Below are 22,878 nucleotides of genomic sequence, written 5' to 3'. Positions count from 1 at the left end.
TCAAGATGGAGACGAATTGTATATGCAATTATTGATTCAAGTAACTTTCCCACAATAGACGTTAGGCTAATTGGCCGATAGTTTGACGCAAGTGCTCTATCTCCTTTCTTAAAAATTGGTACCACATTAGCTACCTTCCATGACTGGCACTCTGCCTGACTCTATTGATTTATTAAATATGGTAGACAGTGGCTCGGAAAGCTCCTCTTTGCATTCTTTAAGCACCCTGGCAAACACTTCATCCGGCCCTGGGGATTTGTTTGGTTTTAGTTTTCCTAATTGTTTAATTACATCCAGCTGCTTCAGGGCCACCGTGCTGTGGTCAAGTTCCGCCTCCAGGCTGCCTTTCAGGCGTTTCTCGAGCGGTATAATAATGACTATAATAATGAAATATGCATAGTTTACCTTTTAGGTAATAACTCAATATGCTGCCAGATTAAATTACTTTGAAAAACATAATTGTATTGATGGCATTTTAAATAATGAACAAGAAAAAATGAGTGATCATAAGTGGCCACCAGCTACACACACCTTTATGGTAATTAGTAATTAATCTTAAAGACGTACAACAATGTTTAATTAATTTTGACCGCTTTTTTACAAGTGAGAAAAAATCTCGGGTTGGTAATGATGCGTCTTTTCTTTAGGACTGCTTCCTTCTCGACACTGGCTCTGGGGTGTACGTGTGGATTGGCAGTGGCTCCAGCAAGAAGGAGAAAGTCAAGAGCATGGAGATGGCAGGTAAAGAAAGTTATTACTGTATTATGAGAAAGTGCCAAGAAGTAAGGCAGGTTAAAGCATAATGTTAACATCACAGTGCTAAGTCTAGAGATTTTTAAAAGGAATAATGTATGGTAAATCTTGCAATTGTAGTATGTACAGTATTTATAATTGCAGATAATATCCTAATATAAAAGCAGTTCTGATTGAAGGCCATACTATAAAGCATTATAATACAGTAATACAAGGCTTGGAACCTTTTTTTTTTTAATAAACTTGCCCTCAAATGTACAAATGCTGAGGTTTATTCTATTAATTACATTACCTTGTATCCATGTGAAGCTTCAGGACAATTAACAAGAAACTTGATATAGTATTTATGAGTAGTAACAGATACTTCAGCATTTCAAAATACTGTACATCCAATTTTTAGCCAACTACATGGAGAAGAAAGGATATCCCAAATGGAGGAGCGTACAACGTGTGGTTGAGAAAGCGGAACCGGCTGTATTTAAAGCATACTTCAAGACGTGGAAGGAGCCCCAAGAACAACTTGGTCTCGGCCGTGTCTTTACTCAGAGACAAATGTCAGCAGGCAAGTCCTAACTTAATGTTGAATACAGTGTGTGAATTTTTTAAACTAATGATTTTATTGGTTATCCAAAGAATATTTATTTGAAAAATTACTGCCTTGGGAAAGGGCATTGAAATTGTTTTTAATATACTGTACTGTAACAACTTGTTTAATATTTGACATTAAGATTCAATGCATCCAATTTTATTTTGGTAGCAATGCATTGATTTTCTCTACATAGTATTTTTGGGCCTTTCAAATGAGACCACCATATGGGTTAAATATTAATTAAAATGTAATAAATGTAAATTTAAACCAATATATAAATGCAATTACCAACAGTGTTTGTCAAAGGTGCATGTGATGTATATTGTGTTTGAGCCACCTTAAGAATGGAGTGCGTATGAAGCTGTCACTGTGTTGTAAGCTAGACTGAAGAAATATTTTCCCTGTATCACAGGTCTCGGATTTTCCGATACTTTACAGGGTTCCATATGTTTGATGAGGATCTAGCTTCTCTTGATTGATACATCATCTTATGAGGCTTGACCTCAGTCCTGTAATTTGTTTTTTTGGTGGGTGGGTGTTCTTCTACCAGTATTTTATGTTTTAAGGTGGTCAGGCTCTTTCTCTACCTGCCTTGAAGCACATTGGTTCCCATCCTCCCACATTGGGTTATAAGACTTAAAAAATTTGGATTATCCATCAAAATGTCAAGATGATAGTTGTAATTAATAATTCATTGTATCGGGGACAGGCAGCCAGTGTATTTATTCACGATAGGCTTATATCGCGGTCCCCCTCAAGGTTGAATTACTTACCCCCCCCCCCCTCTCATCCAGGATGCAACTCTACAACAAGCTGACTAACTTCTGAGTACCTATTTGCTGCTAGGTGAACAGAACCATTAGGTTATAGGAAATCCTCCTAACCATTTCTGTCCCGCTCGGGTTCAAACCCAGAATTCTCGATTGGGAGCCGAGAGCAAACCCGACTGTACTACCGAAACCCTCAAGTAGAGGGTTGTTGTGTAGAGGATAGGGGTTCTGTGCTGCCCTTGTCACAAAGGGGCAGGGAGGCCTGATGGCTGAGTAGACAGCACTTGGGATTCGTAGTCCTAAGGTCCCGGGTTTGATCCCCGGCGAAGGCGGAAACAAATGGCCAGAGTTTCTTTCACCCTGATCCCCTTGTTCACCTATCAGTAAATAGGTACCTGGGAGTTAGTTGCTACAGGCTGCTTCCTGGGGATGTGTAAAAAAGAGGCGTGGTAGAGACTCAGACCACGGGGACCCTAAGCCCCAAAATCATCTCAAGATAATCTCAATATAACCTCAAGATAACCTCAAGAAGGGCATGCTGAGTCTACCTGAGCCAGTGGGGTACATCTTTGGTTCAGTCTTTTCACAGGTGGCAGGATACTTGTCTACCACAGTATAGGATGGTTCTCTGGATAAAAACTTTTGTTCTATCTGGAGAAAGGATGGCTTATGGTTTCCAGCTTAGCCCATCTTCATTTGTGGCCGAGGATTAAGCATTGTCAGAAGTGATATTAGAGGAACCAGTCTGGCTTTATTTTGATCTTCCTTGGGTGTAAATCTCTTGGCCAGAGAGCATATGGGGAAAATGTTATATCCCCCCACAAAGTATGTTGTTATTTAATTTATTTTTTCCTTGAGTTTGATTTAGGAATCATCCATATACAGAGGATGATAAACTGGCCTTTCAGAAACATTTGACATCTTGTCTCCCTGCTCCTCAGATCAGGCAGGACCTCAAACATTTCTCTTTGCAAAATATGGGCCAAGCTTATGAGGCTGATCGAGTTCTCATGAAGATTGGTTCGCTTCTGATTTCTGGTTTTAGTGCCAGATCCCTGCTACCTTCTGAATGCTGGCAATGCCTTTTTTTTTATTAGAAAGTGGCAGCTATTTTGCCATTCATGTATGTGAGAGTTGTGGGATCTTCTGTGTGTAATGCGACCTGGTAGGTGAGCATCTGGACAGCACTTAACAAGACTGTCAATTCTCCTTTTGTTCCTTGTGAAGGAAGCTGCCAGCTGCTGGATATACAGATTACCACACTTGTCACATCATCTTGTTGCAGTGGACTTGAAAGCTCTCTTACTTGGTAGAGCAATTAAACAAATATTTTTTAGTAGTGTCCACCTTCCTAATCAAGGTTGGGAGGCTTTGCCCAAGATATTTGCCCTGTTGGGGCCTGCCACTGTTTGCTGAACTTTTGTCCGGTGCTTTACTTGCAGATGTGCAGTTTTGAGTGTTCAAATCCCCCTATTTTGGTTTTGCATTCTACTTTTTTTCTTGACACAGGCAAATGTCACTAATGAATCATGTAGAGGGGACATGATTAACAAATAAATCTCCTAAATCATGTTTTTGTCATACCTGAAATGTTCTGCATATTAGTGTCTTTTATGTAAAGTGCATGTCTTCCCTATGAATTTTCCAATTTCATGAATGAAATGTGTATACTGTACTTTCATATACAGTAAATGAAATATTATGTTGTGACAGAAATGTCTACTTGTTGTTTGCACTTTTTGCTCTTTCTTCAAGCTCTTTCTAATTTCAAACGAGAAATAAGATAATTTACAGAAGACTTTATATACCAATATGTGGTTACAAAACTATGAGAGATGAAATGTATTGCTCCTCCAACAGAATACTGTATTGTAGATATTTAACAATGCAAGTGAAACTAATGCAATTGTCCTCTTCAGTTACAGCTACAGAGACGGACTTTAATGTTAGCTCCCTGCATGCTGAGAAGCGCCGCCTCTTGCAAAAGAATGCAGGTCCTGCCTTTGGTTTCATGCCTGATGACGGCTCTGGCAAGGTTTGTAATAAAAAAAAAAGCCTGTTTATAAGAAATTAACTATTGGTTATATGCTCATTAGTCTGTTCTTTGGCACTTTAACTTCTCCTCAAGTGTCACATTACCTTACTTTATTTTTTTCAAGATTTCGTATTTTCATTGTCTCCGAGTGTGGTTTTCACATTATATATTGTGCCTTTAAAAGTTCATAAATTCACTTTTAATAAATTTTTGTACTTTGGTGTCCATCTTTGCAGATTGAAATTTGGCGCATTGAGAACTTTGAACTTGAGCCTGTCGATGAAAGTGCTTATGGGTTCTTCTTTGGTGGGGATTCCTACGTCATGAAGTACACATACGAGATCAACGGCAACCAGCGTTACATTCTTTACTTCTGGCAGGTAAGTTCAGTGATGTTGGAAAAGCTTTCAAATTATACAATCATAATCAGAATTAGACATTCTTGGTAGAGGATATCTAATTCATATTCTTGTACACTTTGGATACCTTAGTTTCCTCAAGTTTGTTTATTTTGATCTTGTACTGTGTGATACACTCATTTAATGTTTAAAATTACAAGGTGCTATTATTTAAAGAATTTTGTTTAAATAGTACATTCTCATAAAGCCGCTGACACCATTTCAGGCAAGTCTTAAAGCTATCAAATTAGTTGCCATTAATTATACTTCGGGAGTTTGCAAGTTACTGTAAAAGATGAACAGCCAATCATAAATTCTTGACCCTGATGACCGAGATACATCAAGAATTTTCAGTTAATGAAAGTACAGTACAATCCACTTTTAAATAAAGTAATTAACATGAGTTATAGTTAATATGCTGGCCCTTTCTGTTTGTTTAGGTAATGTTTACTGTATATAATATTAGTACTAGGGAAAAAATGATGATGATGATAAAATTGAGTTTTACGACTGTTTGTGGTACCAGAATCGATGTACTGGGAAGCTACTGAAGCCTCCCAGAAAAGACCATTTCCTTACATTTAATACTTATATATTGCACTAACAATATTGAAATGTTATGGTAGAAAATATTTTATTATTTAGAAATGTACAAATGCAAAGCCATGATAAATTGTGTTGCACTGATTTTTAATTTTCTTGTCCTAGGGAAGTGCCAGTAGTCAGGACGAGAGGGCTGCATCCGCTATTCACACCTTTCGCCTCGACAATGAGCTGTGTGGCAAGGCTGTACAAGTGCGTCTTGTCCAAGGATATGAGCCAGCACATTTCCTAAGAATTTTTAAGGGTAGGTTAATAATTTTTCATTGATAATCAAAACAATAGAGTATGTGGTCTGAACTTTAAAATAAAAATTCTGTAGGTAAAATTTGAGATGGGAAAATAATGTCAGTTTAAAACACTTACACTTTCATTATTTTGTAATTAACATGCTTAGTATTACTTCTCTATTATTGCATAACAAACAAATCTGATGACCTACTTTGTGGCTTGAAGTGTAAAATGCTATTCTTTTGTGTAGAGCAGAATTAATACAAAATGGTAAAAATGTTTTAAGGTCGTATGGTGGTATTCCTTGGTGGTAAGGCTTCTGGCTTCAAGAATGTACATGACCACGACACCTACGATGTTGATGGTACAAGACTCTTCCGGGTAACTACAGTATTTTATTATTTCTCTGTAGGAGTTAAACTTCTGATATGCAGCAGATTTCTGTTTAGGCTTATGAAAGATATCCCTTACAGCTTGATATAGCACTTATTATTAAACTAATGAAAAAGGTATATAATATTATACCAGTCAGCCAAAAATAGTTAATTTGAGAAATAGATACCAAATGCTGAAGCAAGATGTTTGGTTCAGCTTTTCAAGAGCATCGGTATCTTTCCTATTATAAGCTATATCTACTTCCTTTAAATTACATGACCTTGTTATGGAAAATAGTATGAATATATTTTTTAAATACTAGTATTTAATATGCTTAGTATAACATTTGTGTGATCATTGCTGCAGGTGCGTGGCACGTGTGACTTTTGACACCCGCGCCGTCCAGGTGCCTGAGGTGGCCGGCTCACTCAATGCTGATGATACATTCGTTTTGGAAACACCAGGAAAAACTTACCTCTGGATTGGCAAGGTCTGATTTACTAGTTCCAAATATTTTTTCTTGTTAATATTAAAAAACAAAAAAAACAGTATAAAAACTGAACACATTAACGTAGCTAGATTTCTTGACAGCATGATTTAGTTCTCACTAAGTTAATTGCCTTTGTAAAATTGCTGAACTCTATTTGTGGACTCATAGCTGTAATAGAATATACAGGTATTGTAGCAAAAGTTGACAATGAAACAATTTATATAACTACAGTATTTGAGAGAAACAGATTTGTAGAGCAATGCTTGGTGGATATTTTCACGAATCACTGTGTTTAAAAAATCTCCTACCTTGACTATCCAGGGAGCAAGTGAAGAGGAAAAGGCTATGGGCGAGAAGGTTGCAGAGCTGGTATCTCCTGGTCGTGACCTGCAGGTGGGTATACGTGCACATTTGGATAAGTTATTTTCACAAGATATTCCTTTGAAAAATAAAAATTCTGATGTACAGTACAATACAGTATTTAGAAGTGCTTGTCAGTATCACCATCTGCTACAGCTCAGCAATGCTTGGAAACTTGTGATTTTGATATTTTATTTATAAATATTACGTTTAGAGTATACAAAGATTTCTTGATAACTCAAGCGTGTAGGTCAAACTACTGTATTCACTTTAGTGACGACTGATCATTTACAGTCATTGTGCCAAACATTTGCTCCATTAACTAAACACCTGGGACACTGCAATTGAAAGAAGGGTTAACTTTTGTTCCCCAGGAATGAGAGAACTCTTGCACATGATTAGTCCCATGGCAGTCATAACATGAGAGGAGAGGATTCCCAGGACCCAATAGAATTAGGTGGAATGAAATATAAAAAAAAAACTGCTATTATTGAGGGAACGGTTCATTGGCATTCAAGACAATGATGATCCTCTAAAGAGGTTTACCTTCCTTGCAGTACATACTCCTACCCTGAAGACACCAACAATATTGTGATTTGTCAAGTTATATAAATAAAAATTATTAAAACACCGTATATTAGAGATATGATACTATGGAGTAATCATAGGTACACAATGTATATTATATAATGACTCCAGTATACAGAACTTCTGGGGCATAATATAATTAGGTCATTTGTAAGTTTAATGGGATAACTTAATTATGTTGCATTGCTTCTCATTTGGTATTGAGCTGATGAAGAGCTTCAGCAAATGACCTACAAGTCCTAATTGATATTTAACTTTTTAGGAAGTCTTGTAACAAGATAGTCTTGAATGTCTTAGGACAAATGATGGTATCTTGGTGAAAGCCAAACAAGATGCCATCATTTACTGGTACCATCAGGTTACCAGTCCCACCTGCATCAAGACGATTGATACCTCATTTATGACTTGCATATATGATGTTATTTGAAGTGCATGTGATTGCTTATATAGCTAGTGGACTATAGGGTCTCTGGACAAATCTAGTACATTATACCAACATGGGAAGAATTTAAAGACTATTCATTCCGTATACAGTACAATATCTCTCGGTAAATCTTCAAAATATAGTAGAATAACCGGTAGTACTGTAGTCTTGTTTCACTTGATAGAAAAATATATTTTACAGCAGAGAATCTCTAAATTTAAAGTCTGAAGCATTATAGTATTTGTTCAGAGATTCCTCTCAAAAGGAATCTGATAAAATGTATTTGCCTTTCAAAAGGAATTGTAAATGTTTATATAAAGCACCATTAGAGAATAAAAAGTTCCATAGTTTTAGAGGTTTATTAATGTACCTTCATGTACAAGGTTGTGGCTGAAGGGGAGGAAAGCGATGACTTCTGGGCTGGTCTCGGTGGTAAAGGTGAATACTAAAATGTTCGCGAGCTAAACAGACCTCTGTTGTATCCCAGACTCTTCCACTGCACCATCTCTCCTGCTGGCTGCCTCAGAGTTAATGAGGTGTCTAACTTCTCCCAGGAAGTAAGTGGACTGCATTTTGTATGGTGTATATTGCATTGATGATTCCACTAAAGAATCTAAACTAATCAGCTACTGAGACTAGTCTGCAAGATAGTAATGAAATACAGTACTGCATTATACATTCATTTACTAAGTTAATTTCTCCCAACAGGACCTGAATGAGAATGATGTTATGGTTCTGGACTCTGGCGATGAAATCTATGTTTGGGTTGGACAAGGTTCCGATGACCAGGAGAAAGAGAAAGCCTTTGCTATGGCAGAGGTAAGATAAGGAGCTCATTTGATTTGTAAGATTTGAGCTCAAAGAGGAGCTCAAAATTATGGAAAATATGAAGCCATTCATCTTTCTAAAGGGTACTGCCTTTATTTTAGTGATTTATAGAGAAGTTGTTACGAACATTTTCCGATTCTTATAACTGTGATGATTTTTAAATCACTGATAAATGTAGCTTCTAAATCAAAATCTTTAGTGTACAGTGCAGTATATAATTATAGATATTACACGTTATGTTGTTACAACTTTCCTAGGTAACTAATTTACTGTAAATCTGTGTACACTAACTCAGTTATTAAGAGCAATATTACTTTTAATATATTGGAAAGAGATCCATATGAAAGTAACTTGGTGAACTCAAAGCTTCATCTTCCCATTGAGGTCACAAGAGATGGTGCCCGCTGGTAAATTCAGTTAAATTTTCCAAGTAATATATTTAGGCATTTAGTTTATTCAATAGTTTACAATGCTTGCCCAGCAAATGCACTGCTTTCAATACATCACAAATTTTTTTTATAAGATAAGTAAAAAAATCTAAGTTTATGCTGATAAACTCCAGCTGTAGCAACTATCTTTGTGAGTAGTAGGGAAACTTTACACTAATTAAATGGTAACCAGAATATATATTCTAAAAATTATTGTAGAACTGTAAATAATCAAACTCATGCTTGCACTTCATGTGCTTAACATTTTAAAGTATTATACAGTACCATAGAATGCACGGTGTAAAACACTTCTTCGTTACAGAACTACGTCAAGACTGATCCGACAGAACGTACCCTGGACTCGACTGTGATCCTACGTGTGACGCAGGGAGAGGAACCGGCTGCCTTCACTGCCATCTTTCCTGCATGGAACCCCGACATGTGGCAGGTACGTGAAGAAATGTTGAAATGCTCGGTCCAGTACAGGAGATGGATTGGGATATATAAAATAATATATAGTAAATTCATTAAAATATTTATATACCAGAAGTACAAGTTCTTGTGAACAAAACAGTGGCTAGTGATATGATTATGTAGTACAGTACAGTAATAGGTTGAGTAAAATAATTTATTATGGGGAAGATGTGGTACAAGTGTTAATATGCAGCTCATCCTCCTGTGTATGTAGTACTTACAGTAACGCTGAGGACCATTGTACATAGATTGACGTAAAAGGCAAGTAGAAAGTAGAACCCGATACTGAATTTGGACAAACTGGAAACATTTTTGTAATGGTGCTGTAAAGAAAACTTTATTTAACTAACCTCCCTAGACTTAATGCATGCTATCCGAGGCATAATACAGTACACACATTATTTACCAATATTCAGGTAAATCGGGTAAAATGTATGTGCTATCTTAGCCTAGGAATATTTGAGTTTGGTTTATAGTTTAATTTTTTGAACTCAATAAAGTGAATAGTACCAATTTCTACTATCTACTTGTCCGTTACGTCTATGTAAGTTCGATGGGCCACATAGTTGCAAAAAGTGCTATCTAAACAGGAGGATGGCTTGTAATGATAGTATTACTTTGTAAACCAAAATTTATGTATTGTGCTCAAAATTAGTGGTGATGGATTGGAGTAAATATTAATAAAATCCTAAAAAAAGTACAGTACAGTACAGTATACACAAAAGTGGCAAATACGTTGTGAATATATTGTGTTCTTAGGTTGTCGTGAAGAAAACATGCTGTATGTGCATTATTTTATATTAATAGTGCTCATTTTAAGTTTTTTTTTTTTATAAAGTGATAACAGTACACACGCAACTATAATAAAATTGCATAAATATGCAAGTGTTTCAAATGAAGTGGCTATCTTTTTATAGAGTGCACATAATGCTTCGTGGCTAATGTGTACATTTATCAAGTTTTATAGCCCTTTGAAAACTCACCATTATTCAGTGTTTCAGAATGGAAATAAGGGTATGTGAAGAATGTCAAATTACAATAGTAATAAGAGGTTAACGTTAATATTTGAACTTAAAGGTTCTTTACTTCTGAAGTACAGTACTAACATACAGTTCTTTACGATCAAAATATTAATTAACATTAATTCTAAACTGTGTACAAATTGTAAAGATGCTAACTTATAACGAGCATTAATTATAATGCCCATGGCATGCAAAGCATCATGGTTAGTTCTAAAGTGATAATTAAAAACAAATATACCATTTGTCTAATAATATAAGCATAGGGCAAAGAAATATATGCATTTACAGTATAACAGTTATATTTAGCTACATGATAAAATTAATAACAAAATTTGGCTTTGAATGAAAACGAAAAGCTTCATTCTGAGCATGACACTCGCATGCTCCTTAAGACAAGATATCCTGGTTCCAAAGCTCCTTAAGGGAAGATATATCCTGGTTCCAAAGCTCCTTAAGGCAAGATATATTCCAGCGTATTAGATCATGACAAGTCAGGCCAAGGGTGACAATCTGCATTGGCACAACAGGGATGGAGGGGGAGGAGGCTGTTGGTAGAGGACAAAGAAAAGGAAAACCACTAGAGTTAACTGAACTTTGATGCAGGCGTGAGATCATGATCGTGTAGGCCATGACCCAGATATGCTTCCACAGAGCATCCACATTTCCACCAGAAGAAATGACAATCATCTGATAGCTCTCGGTCAATAATGGTGCATCTGTATAGAGCTTTTATAACCATATCATCATTTTTTATAAAGACTTGGCAATAATAATGAAAATTGTCATATTACAATAACTGCAATGGTTCAGAAAATCAACAAACAATGACTGCACTTTTGAAGGTTAAAATAATAATCTACTTTCTACTAGAGACTGAAAGTTAAAATTTAGTCATGCATTATGATTTAGCAATAACCCTCTTGGTGGTGTGGTTTTGAGACATTATGCCCATTATTATTAGATAAAATCTGGTGGAAGTACTAGGCTGGTAGAAAGGAGCGAGGGATTTTGATAGATTTAATGTGTATGACCAGAGTACTGTAATCATGTGACAAGTGTCATGAATGACGAGCTAATGGTAGCAAGCATAACATGCATCCCTATACACCAAAACAATTCTCATAATTTACTTTGAAGAGAATTTTAAAATCATTATTGTATGCTAGTTTGTGTTTGTCGTTTATACTAGTAAATGATCATTATTGAGTATACATTACTGCTGTGAACATTTCAATTTTCTTGTGTAGCTTTTCTGTTAAGTATCTAGGCCCTTTTAGATTAACTTTTCTTTAAACACTCCACATAACTTTTAATGAGCATGGATCTTCAGTTCACTTGCACATATATGGGAATGAAGCTTGTTCTCCTCTTGCTCAAAATTGATATGAAACCATGTATACACTTTATAAAAGCTATAGAAGCAATTCTATTTGCCACTTAATTTTCAGTAATTGCATTATGTAGGTATAGCATGCTGCCTCTCTCATCACTTTCAACCAAATTATGCTTCACTTTCTATATATTCATTATTAACTTAAAATACTCTTCTGCTTTTACTGTTGACCAAATTTAAAATATTTCCTATTCCAGCACTTATAAATAAGTATTTTTAAAATATACTTCAACAAAGCAGATGGCAGTTATAAACAAGACTAAATGTTTCTGCTTATTTCCGTTGCAGAAGGTGGATCAGACTGCTTGCCGTACTGTGATGTGCGTTGTGTTTTGATAGGTGGTATTGCTTGTAGCTTCATCTACACACTGCTCTGCCTGTAGTGCATGCTGCCCTAAGGCATTATTCTCCTGCAGTTAGGCTGGGCAGACCTAGGTGTGGTGTGTTGCAAGATGCTCTTGTACAAGATTTGGTCCTCTGTTCCATGTTGGAAGAGGCTTTGGGGCAACAAAAAGACATGCAAAAATATCATCTCAATTTTACCAGTGTTAAATATTAAGGATTTACCGTCTAGAACAGTGGTTCTCAAAAGGGGAAGGCACTTGACTTCTGAGTGAGGTACAGTACCTGTATTTAAAATCTAATTGGATGGATATATGTCAGGGAAGGAATATCAGTGAGGGAATGAACTCCAAAATACAAAAGAATATACTTTGAGGAAACCTGGGATCACAATGGAAGGTTTGTGTCCTGGCACTCTGAGAACCACTGCTCTAGAACATACCTAGAAATGTGTGATGAGTGCTTGTAGCAGTATGCGTAGTGATGCATGTGTATCTTAGTCTGCCTGAAGCTGCTGGCGAGACCCATCAGTACCTTCATATGCAGCAAATGACGACAGTTTTGAGAGGGGCGGGCTGCACAAGACTTGTGATGCCCTTGGTGAAAAATTTATCTCGACACTACATCTGATCATCTGGGATAGAAGATGCAGTCAAGTTAAATTAGAGTCCTGGACACTAATGTAGCTGTAGGAAGATCAGAACTCATAATGAACCATTCCTAATCAGTGTATTTGACATTAAATTTGCTAGATTGTGATGACTAACATAGTGGTTGTTGCAGCAGCTTCCCAGACGAGCCGAGAAGTCTCAAAATATAGAAAAAGTTGTCAAAGATCAACCTGAAAAGAAAGACTTCTAACTTGCTGTTGCCAATGAGCGTGAAGTAAAACCGATCAGCTGAGGAACTTCAAACATACTAACCCTTTTGATGTATCCAAGGCTTCCCTCCTAATAATGTTGCAAACACTCGGGTCATGTTTTGGAAGCCGTTTCACCAAAGAATATTTAAAACATGTACAGTAGTATGCCATTTGCCACCTAATGCAAAGCCAAGGTAATATGCAGAATAAATATGAATTCAGTATCTTTACAATTATTCATTTGAAATTTAAAATCATATTGATTACCTAGTTCATACAGTTGGGGTCATGGGATTCTGAGTGTGTACATTTTAAATTTTCATCCAGTATTTGAAAAGCTGGTACATATACTTATTATATTTATTTATTTAAAAAAAAAACAATAAATTAACTGCCAAGTAAAGTCATATTGGCAATTTTTCTTTAAGGCCGACCCCAAAAAAGTTTAACTATTGTGATAGTGAAGATTAAAGTTCAGGTCTACCAAATGACACCACTATGATGACCAAACCACACATCAAAAGATGGAGAAAAGACGACATTTCGGTCTGTCCATGACTGTTATCAAGTCAAGAAATTATCGAGTTCACGACTTTAAAAAGGTCCAGAGCGGACCTAAACATAGTTGATTCTGCATCTTCTGATATGTAGTTTGGTTATCATATAACCACATTATTGTGACTCGTCTGCCATTACTATGCTACCACCTTAGGCATTGCAGAGACTGATATTTTATTTGTCAGTTTTGCTTCAGCTAGGTTTATGGTGTTCAGACAAGTACCCAAATTTTAAGTGCAAATTTTCTCAGGAGCAGTTGGGTCTCGCTACAAAAAGTTGAGCATTTTATACATGCTAGAGCTGCTAAAGCTCATATCAAGATAATGCTTAAAAAATACAATACATAAACTAGGCCAAGAACTCTATGTATTTTTTTTTTTAAATACAGTATGGGTAGAGTTAAAATGTTAAAATCTAACCAAGCTGCCAGTCACTTGCTACAGTCTCTCGATGCATACATCTGGATGTGTGATTTCCTATTTGTGGTTTACAGAATAGAACATGTTTTGTTTTTGTGTGTGTATATTCACAGTATACTGTGCTTGTGTGCTCATTTTTGTTTGGCCTCATTAACAAAAAACTATGAACTGCAATAAGTTAAAAATACTAGTACTGTATCACCATTCTTATTTTATAATAATTGGCATTTATAAAGTTAATCCTTAAAAAGAAAATTAACCCAATTTCCTCAAATGCCATTTTCTTCTAATAAATATACACATGTAAAAATAAATATATTTTATCACTGTTCTGTACAGTACTTGGGAATAAATCCTTCTTGTCAGTAATGTATTATAACGGCCTAAATAAAACACAAATTATTGTTAATGCCTCTTAAATCTAAATGTAATTAGTACAATAGGAAATTTTTGTATAGCTTTTTATAGAGCACTAAAAAATTCAAGCAAAGCCTTGGTCATTTCTCTAGAATCACCACCCACACATAGCATTATAAACTTAAATTAATCAATATACAGTATAATCATAAACCATCTCTATAGTTCATGGCAACATCACATTTAACAGCAAATGGTATATTAAATTTGTGGTAGTATGGATATCTTCATAAACATGACTGATGCAATCACATTCAATTTGCACCTTAGCCTGACTAATGCTGGCTCAGGTTGATCTGCGTTTTAGAATGGCGGGACTTGTGGTTACGCAGAGTGGGGTCTTTCCTCCCCACTCGCCGTACGTGCTGTTGGGCGTCGGCCCCTCCCCGGGCTCGGTTCCTTGGCCTTTGAGTCGGTTGGTTCCGTCCTGTGGGTGGATGTTTCCTCCCACCTTTTTTGGGGACGGTGTTTTCGTCATGTTTCCCCGTTCGATGGGGTTCTACGTGACTTCTGATCTCGGGTGCGCCTGCGCCTTTGTATGCCTTCGGGACTAGTGTTGGCTTCTGTGTTCTCGAGGGTTCGGGAAGGTTTTTCGCTACTTCCCACATTATTGGAACGTTTGTCGGCTCCTCGTCCTTGTCGCCGTTTTGGGCTACTTGTGGCCCGGTTGGGCTACTTGTGAGCCGGTTGGGCTACTTGTGAGCCGGTTGGGCTACTTGTGAGCCGGTTGGGCTACTTGTGAGCCGGTTGGGCTACTTGTGAGCCGGTTGGGCTACTTGTCGCTCTGTTGGGCTACTTGTCGCCCGGCTGGGTTCCTTTTTGGGCTCGTTGCTTCTTTGGCCGGTTTTATTGTTCCTGCTTCCTCTTTTGACTACTTTTCTAGTGCAGTAGTCCTGGTTGGCGCCTTCCCACAGAGGGTTGTGCGGTTCGGCCAGCGTGTCATGCGCTGTGGAGTTTGTTTTGGTCTGGGCGGTGTTTCAGTGCTGGGGTTTTGCGTCCTTTTTGCTACGGTGCTTCGCCTCTCGTTCTTCTCCCTGGCTGCGGTATGTGCCCCTTCGCTCCGGGGGTGTCCTGGTTCCCAGTTGTGGGGAGGACACCGCGGTTTTCCCTGTGTCATGGGTGTGGGCCCCCTCCTTCGCCTCTCCCTGCTCTCCTGTGGGTCCGGCTCTGGCATCTTCACTTGGCGGTGCTCCCAGGTTCTTCTGGGCACGGTTGAGTCGTGTCAAGTTCTTGCCACCGTTCGCCAGGTGAGTTTCTGCGGTTTGACGTCTTTAGCAGCCTTGCTGCTCGTTGTTCTCGTGTTGTTCCCGGGACTTTTCGGGGCTGTGGCGCCTTGGGTTGGCGTTTGCTGCCGGTTGTCTCGCTTCCGTGGGGGGTGCGTGGTGTCCGCCTCCCGGTTCTGTCCCTTTGACCTTCCTCTGTGGGTAATTAGCTCCGGGGAGCCGACGAGGCTCCCCCCAGAAAACCAGCGTTGAATGTAATGAAACGCCATTTTCTGGGTGAGACCCGGAGGCTCCCCGGCAACCCTCCCTCCCTCTGGTCGGCGGTTAGGTCCAGCGAGAAATGCTGGACCTACTGGGCTGTGGTGGATACATGGGTCCGTGGGCTGCTCCAAGCAACAGCCTCTTGAACAAAGCTCTCACAAGTCAAGCGTGGCCTCAGGCTGGGCTTGGGAGTAGAACTTCCAGAACCCCATCAAGCAGGGTACATTTCTACCTATTCAGATACTTTTTTACTTATATGAAAACTAGTTGCTGTCCTCTACATGCACCTCTAGCTTCTACTTACTCAAATTGGTACTATTCTATTGATATAGGTATATTTCTACCTATCTTTCATAGGTCCTTTTCACGAGTAGGTCCTTTTCTACCTGTACAGTACTTATTAAAACGAGTTACAGTACTGTCTTTACATATTCAAATATTTATTTTTCTACCTATTCAAATAGGAACTTTTTTTTTACATTCTCAAATTCATATCATATCCCTATGAAAACTAGGTACTGTATCCTACATATGTTGGAATTTATTTTACAAATTTGTACATGTACCTATTTTACCTCTTCCCGGATTGGTGCCTTTTTTTGATAATTACCTATTCTATTTAAATAGGTTTTTCCGTATTAAATAGGTACTTTTCTACATTTTTATGAAAACTAGTTACCCTCTCCTACATCTGTGAGAATCTATTGCTATAAATTTGTAGCTTTACCTTTTCAAATAGGTACTTTTCTATCCTTATAAAAATTAGGCTTCCACATTTGTTGGTCTATATTACTACAAATTTGTACATATACCTAGTCATATAGGTATTGCATATTCAAATGGGTATGTTTATACATATTCTTATAAAAAATAGATACCATTTTCTACATTTGTGGGACTCTTATTACTATAAATTTGTACTTTTACCTATTCAAATGTGTTTTTCTATCCTTATGAAAATTAGTCTTCTACATGTTGGACTATTATTGCAAATTTGAACATATACCTATTCTAACTATTCAAATAGGTACTTTTTCTATCATGAAAATTAGTCTTCTACATTGGACTATTATTGCAAATTTGAACATATACCTATTCTACCTTTTCAAGTAGGTATTACCTATTCAAATAGGTATTTTTTCTATCCTAATGAAAATTTGTCTTCTACATTTGTTGGACTATTATTGCAAATTTGAACATATACCTATTCAAGTAGGTACTACCTATTCAAATAGGTATTTTCTAACTATCGAAATAGGTACTTTTTCTATCCTTGTGAAATTACTGTTCTACGTTTGTTGGACTATTATTGCAAACTTGAACATATACCTATTCTACCTATTCAAATAGGTACTACCTATTCAAATAGGTACTTTCTGCCTATTTAAATAGGTACTTTCTACCTATTCAAATAGGTACTTTTTCTATCCTTGTGAAAATTACTGTTCTAAGTTGGACTATTATTGCAAACTTGAACAAACTTGCAAATTTGAACATATACCTATTCAAATAGGTAGTACCTATTTGAATAGGTAGTACCTATTCAAATAGGTACTTTCTACCTATTCAAATTTTTTCTATCCTTGTGAAAATTACTGTTCTAAGTTTGTTGGACTATTATTGCAAACTTGAACTTGCAAATTTGAACATATACCTATTCAAATAGGTAGTACCTATTCAAATAGGTACTTTCTACCTATTTAAATAGGTACTTTTTCTATCCTTGTGAAAATTACTGTGTTCTAAGTTTGTTGGACTATTATTGCAAACTTGCAAATTTGAACATATACCTATTCAAATAGGTAGTACCTATTCAAATAGGTAGTACCTATTCAAATAGGTACTTTCTACCTATTCAAATAGGTACTTTTTCTCTCCTTGTGAAAATTACTGTTCTAAGTTGGACTATTATTGCAAACTTGAACAAACTTGCAAATTTGAACATATACCTATTCAAATAGGTAGTACCTATTTGAATAGGTAGTACCTATTCAAATAGGTACTTTCTACCTATTCAAATAGGTACTTTTTCTATCCTTATCCAAGTTGTTTTCCACATTTGTTGGACTTTATTATTGCAAATGTGTACATATTCTACCTATTTGAATAGGTACTACCTATTTGAATAGGTACTACCTATTTGAATAGGTACTACCTATTCAAATAGGTACTTTTTACATATCCTTGTAAACACTAGTCTTCATTTGTGGGAATTTAATAATACAAATTGGTTCATGTACCTATTTATTATCATGGGAACATTCATGCACAATAATGCAAGGGTAATGAAAAAGGACTTGCTAGCTCACACGCACCTGAAACGTAACTCAAAGTTAAATGTATTCGTAGCCATGCAGTCACCTATTCTACAAAAAACCTGCAGGAAGTTTTTTGTACATCCTATAATTGTCCCGAGTTACGTAGTGCAAAAAAACGGCAACGAATGTTATGAAGAGCCTTTGATGGGTCCTTGAGACCCTCCCTTCCCCATTCAGAGGCTTTGGTTTTCTCGTCTTCCTGGCTAAATGACAGATTCGAGGCTAAAGGACTGAGGAAGTCGAGTAGTCCCTTTGTAACGTGCAGGTGGGACTAATAAGTGAACTGCTTCATGATTGAGTTCTCTGTTTTGTGGCATCATGGCCTCATTTTCTATGCTGTGTTTACTTTGTAGATTCTATGTTTAGGTCCCCCCCCATTTTTTTTTTTTTTAGGGACAATGAAGAATCCCCTGCTGCTTGTATTTCTTCAGCAGGGGGGGGGGTGCCTCTGGCAGGCTTACAATATCTTGCAAGGATGTAGTGTGGATTAAACTGGGAGAGCTTTCTAAGTAGCACCACAAAGGAGCCACCATATTAGCCATCCCAGAAAGATTACAGAGACCCTAGAATTTATTTATAATTGTTGGTAACATAACCACTGTTTACACTGCAACTACTGTATGTAACATTACACATTGTACTTATTTTAGAAACACTGCAGAACTTTCAATATTAAACATTACAGGGCAAGTAATTATCAAAAGAAGGCACCAAACCGGGAAGGCTATGTAAGGTAATTATCAAGAGGGCACCAAACCGGGAAGTTTATGCAATTATCAAAAAGAAGGCACCAAACCAGGAAGGCTATGTAGCACCATCAAATGTGTGGAATAATCAGAGGCCGCTAAATATCACCAAGGATGCAAATACGAGAACAGAAATGCATAAGGTGAACGATATTAAAAGCATCTGATTCACCAAGAATTCCATTGAGGGACAAGTGACTGCGAGGCACGGTCGGAAAGCAAGATACACACTCGTCCTGGAAGTCAGGACATTCAACAAGGATATGCACAACTGTAAGAGGGACAGTGCAATTTGGACAATAAGGAGCAGGGCGGCACTCCATTAAGTGACCGTGAATTAGGCGCGTAGGGCCAATACGCAACCTTGCTAGAGCCGTTTCCCACCGCTGGTTACGGTGGTAGGAGGGCCACGGGGAGACACTACAATACGAGTACGCAGTTTGTTACCAACAACAGAAGACAACATTCCTCCAATCCTGCCAACGGGCAAGGATGGAGGAATGAATAACCGAATAAAAGTCGGAATAAGGAATGCCTTTACAGGAGATGGGACAAGAGCGGACAGCTTCCCTAGCGGCAGCATCCGCACGCTCATTTAAACACAAATATGGCTGGGGACCCAGCAAATCTCTACGGATTTAAATTTACTGGAGATAAACATCCAATGTTGAATCTCGACGACCACCGGATGAACTGGATTAAACGGCGATGGGTCATATTTTGCCCAAACCCCCCTGCAGTTTTTAAAATGTCTGAAATGCCGGAAATTTGACTCCTGAGCGTGATTTTTGAGCTGAATTCTGACTCTCTGCACCTATTTTCAGTTTCAAATTACGACTTTTTATACCGAAAATATGCCAATTACTGTAAACGGCGATGTCCCTGACTGTTAATTCTTACTTTATATATTTACTTTATATATTTACTTTATATATTTTAATATAAACGTTATATATTCCTTAAATTATATTTGAAACTTTGTATATTTACATGTTCAATATTAAGTTTTATATAATATCAACTTTGTTAAGTCTATAATATAAACCGTGTTTAATATAAACTTTATATAATTACTTACTTTATGTGAACTTTATATATTTACATGTTCTGCAGAATTTAAGTTTTCCTGTTTTCCCTCGGGTGTTCCCGGTTGCCGGTCTGCCGGCTTCCCTGGAATGTCCCCAGGGGTCGGGTCTCCCTGAGCGGACAAGCGTCGCCCCTGGCGACGACTCGTGGACAGGTCCAGCCCTCCGCCCGGGCCTGCTACGGGGCACACGCCTGGTCGTGCTGCCACGTGGCACGGCGTTCCGTGGCGCGCTCGGTTGGGCTGTGTCCCGCCCTTCCTGTTCCCTTTTGGGTGCTAATCCACGTGGCTTTGCGCCACGGCTTCCCACGTCGGGGCTCGGGCCGCCTTGCGCCCGTACGGCCGCGCCTGTGTGCGCCCCCCCCCCTCCCCTTTTCGTCTAGGCCCTGAGCATGCCGTGTGGCAGCGCGTGGTTGGTAGGCCACGGGGTCCTTGCCGTGTGTGGTGTGTTCTCTGCTAGGCACGTCGCCCTCGGGCGTCTCGCCCGGCCGTGTTGCCCGGGGTGTTAGCCCCAGGCCCTTCGGTGTCCCGGAGTCCCCAGGTACGTCTTCCCCAGAGTGGCGCCGATCAAGATGTCCCCAGACGTCCGTCGGCCGGTGTAAGTCCGGCATGTAGTCCCCAGACGTACGTCTGGCCGGTGTTGCCCGGTGTGTTATTTCAAGCTTTCCGCCGTCCAGGCCCTCAAGCACTTGCCCTGCTTGCCTGGGGGGTAGCCAGGACCGTTACTCCATGTCCTCCGTCTGGCCGGTGTTGCCGGCAGGTTGGTTCCCAGGCGCTCCCGCCCGGCCAGTGTAGCCTGGTGTGTTTGACTTAAGCGCCCTGCACGTCCGTTGTAGCAAGGATTCCTCCTACGTCGTAAGTTCATCGTTCGTCCGCCTGCCCGTCCGCCTGTGTCGTCTGTTGTTCTTCTTCGTCGGAGGGAGACGCCGGCGTTGGAGCAAGGACACGAGATCAGCTCGACGACGACGGCAGGTTTACGTCTAACGGTACGCACCACAGGCCCTGGGTTCGGCGTTGCCGCCGGCAATCCAGGATGACTTCGTTATGTCCGTTAAGTCCTCGGCGTCCAGTTCCAGGGGCCGTGCCCTGGACAGGGGGGTGGCCCCCATGTTGCCTGGGGCACGGTATCCTCCAGCAGACTTCCCGCGACATGCCTTGCCCTTATTCATATTTATGTTCTACATTTCAGCTCCGACATGCCTCTGCTTTCAGATCACCTCGGATTCACTTTGCCCCAGCCTAACTTTACTCAGGCATTCGTAGCCTTGTGCATGTCGTACGTTCAATCTTCGCGTCCGCTGTGTCACAGTTTGCTTGTTCACTTGTCCTTGACTTTGACATCTGACTGTCCTTGACATCTGACGGAAACCTTGACAAAAGAGCGGCGAGGGCAGGCGGAGTGAGGCGGAGCCCCGTTGTGCGCCCGTATTTATACGGCCCCAAACTGCCCGTGCAACGCCGCGGGACGCGCTGCGCAATTGTTTCTTTCTCCCCCGCCAGAAACATCCCCGCTTGTGATGCAAGCAGTGACCATTTTCTGACCAGGGGGAGAAAGATACTGGCAGTATGGGGCGTTAAAGTTTATTGAAGATTAAATTCTGCAGAACATGTAAATATATAAAGTTCACATAAAGTAAGTAATTATATAAAGTTTATATTAAACACGGTTTATATTATAGACTTAACAAAGTTGATATTATATAAAACTTAATATTGAACATGTAAATATACAAAGTTTCAAATATAATTTAAGGAATATATAACGTTTATATTAAAATATATAAAGTAAATATATAAAGTAAATATATAAAGTAAGAATTAACAGTAACAATTCCAAGGACTAGATTTAACTTAAAAGGTACACCCGTAGTAAGTATGAGACCTTAGCCTATAGTGACATGGAAACTAATTCTGCAGAAACCTAAAGGTTAACTGGTACTAGAATTAAGGCCGAGTGCAAATGTGTAGTAATTATATAACACTAGGATATAACAGGCAGGACACAAAGAATAACTAATAAGTGAGAGACCACATAACACGTAATGTACCCGGCCAAGAGGCCGTAAAAGACCTAATGGATAAGGAGAAGGGGGTGTGACTACAAGTAGGGCTTACTAGCACCTAGACTGGGCAAAGTATTAGCTGCGGACAGCGGGACACTTGGGGACCGGCGCTGCACCCCCACCGCAGGCCAGCGGCCGGACCCCCCCCCGAAGGGCGAGTGCCAGCTGGCCGCGTGAGGCACTCAATGTAGCAGAGCAACAACGTCCCGTCTGACGTAGGATGTGAGCACTACTCTTCCGCCTGCCGTTTGCCATTATTTCTGATGTGGCGAGCCCGTCCCGAGACAGCTGGGTGCGGAGCGTAGTCATCTGAAGTCAAGCCTAGCGCCGAGAGGGCAGCGCGTAGGATCCTGGAGAAATCTCGCCTGGTGACAGGAGCGCTTGTAGGATCTGTGCTTGTAGGATCCGAAGAGTGTTGATTCCTGACCATGTAAGCGATACCTGGTCCAGTCGGAGCGTGCGTCGATTTTTTGTCGCGTAGCTCACCTCCCCCGGGCTGAAAGATATAAGGCAGTAAGGGTGGGCAGAAGCGGCATGCAGTGTTATCGTGACAGGCAAGAGCACAGACGAGAGGGAAACCCTAGCTGAATCAATACGGAGACGAAAAACGGGGGAGGGAGCCCGGCAGCAGGAATTAAGAGAAACCTTAATTAACAATCCTGGATGAATAAAGAGCATCCGAATAATTATACTGTAGCAATGAAGGGGGGCTAACAAATCTAAGAATCTTCCAGCAAACGGAAGGGGGAAGTACCTTTGCTAAGAGCAAAGGTGGGAGAAAACCGGTAGGAGAACAGCAAGGAGGCACAAAGCAACTATAACAGGGT

At 39.3% G+C, this 22,878-nt stretch overlaps 1 pseudogene; it reads left to right on the top strand.

Moving 5' to 3' along the window:
* Positions 1-647: 647 nt before the first annotated feature.
* LOC123771659 (gelsolin, cytoplasmic-like) lies at positions 648-16,776 on the top strand (annotated as a pseudogene).
* The last annotated feature ends 6,102 nt before the right edge of the window (positions 16,777-22,878 follow it).

The sequence above is a fragment of the Procambarus clarkii genome, chromosome 75 (assembly GCF_040958095.1).
Source record: "Procambarus clarkii isolate CNS0578487 chromosome 75, FALCON_Pclarkii_2.0, whole genome shotgun sequence".
Taxonomy (NCBI): Eukaryota; Metazoa; Arthropoda; class Malacostraca; order Decapoda; family Cambaridae; genus Procambarus; species Procambarus clarkii.
This window is presented reverse-complemented; position numbering and strand designations above follow the sequence as displayed.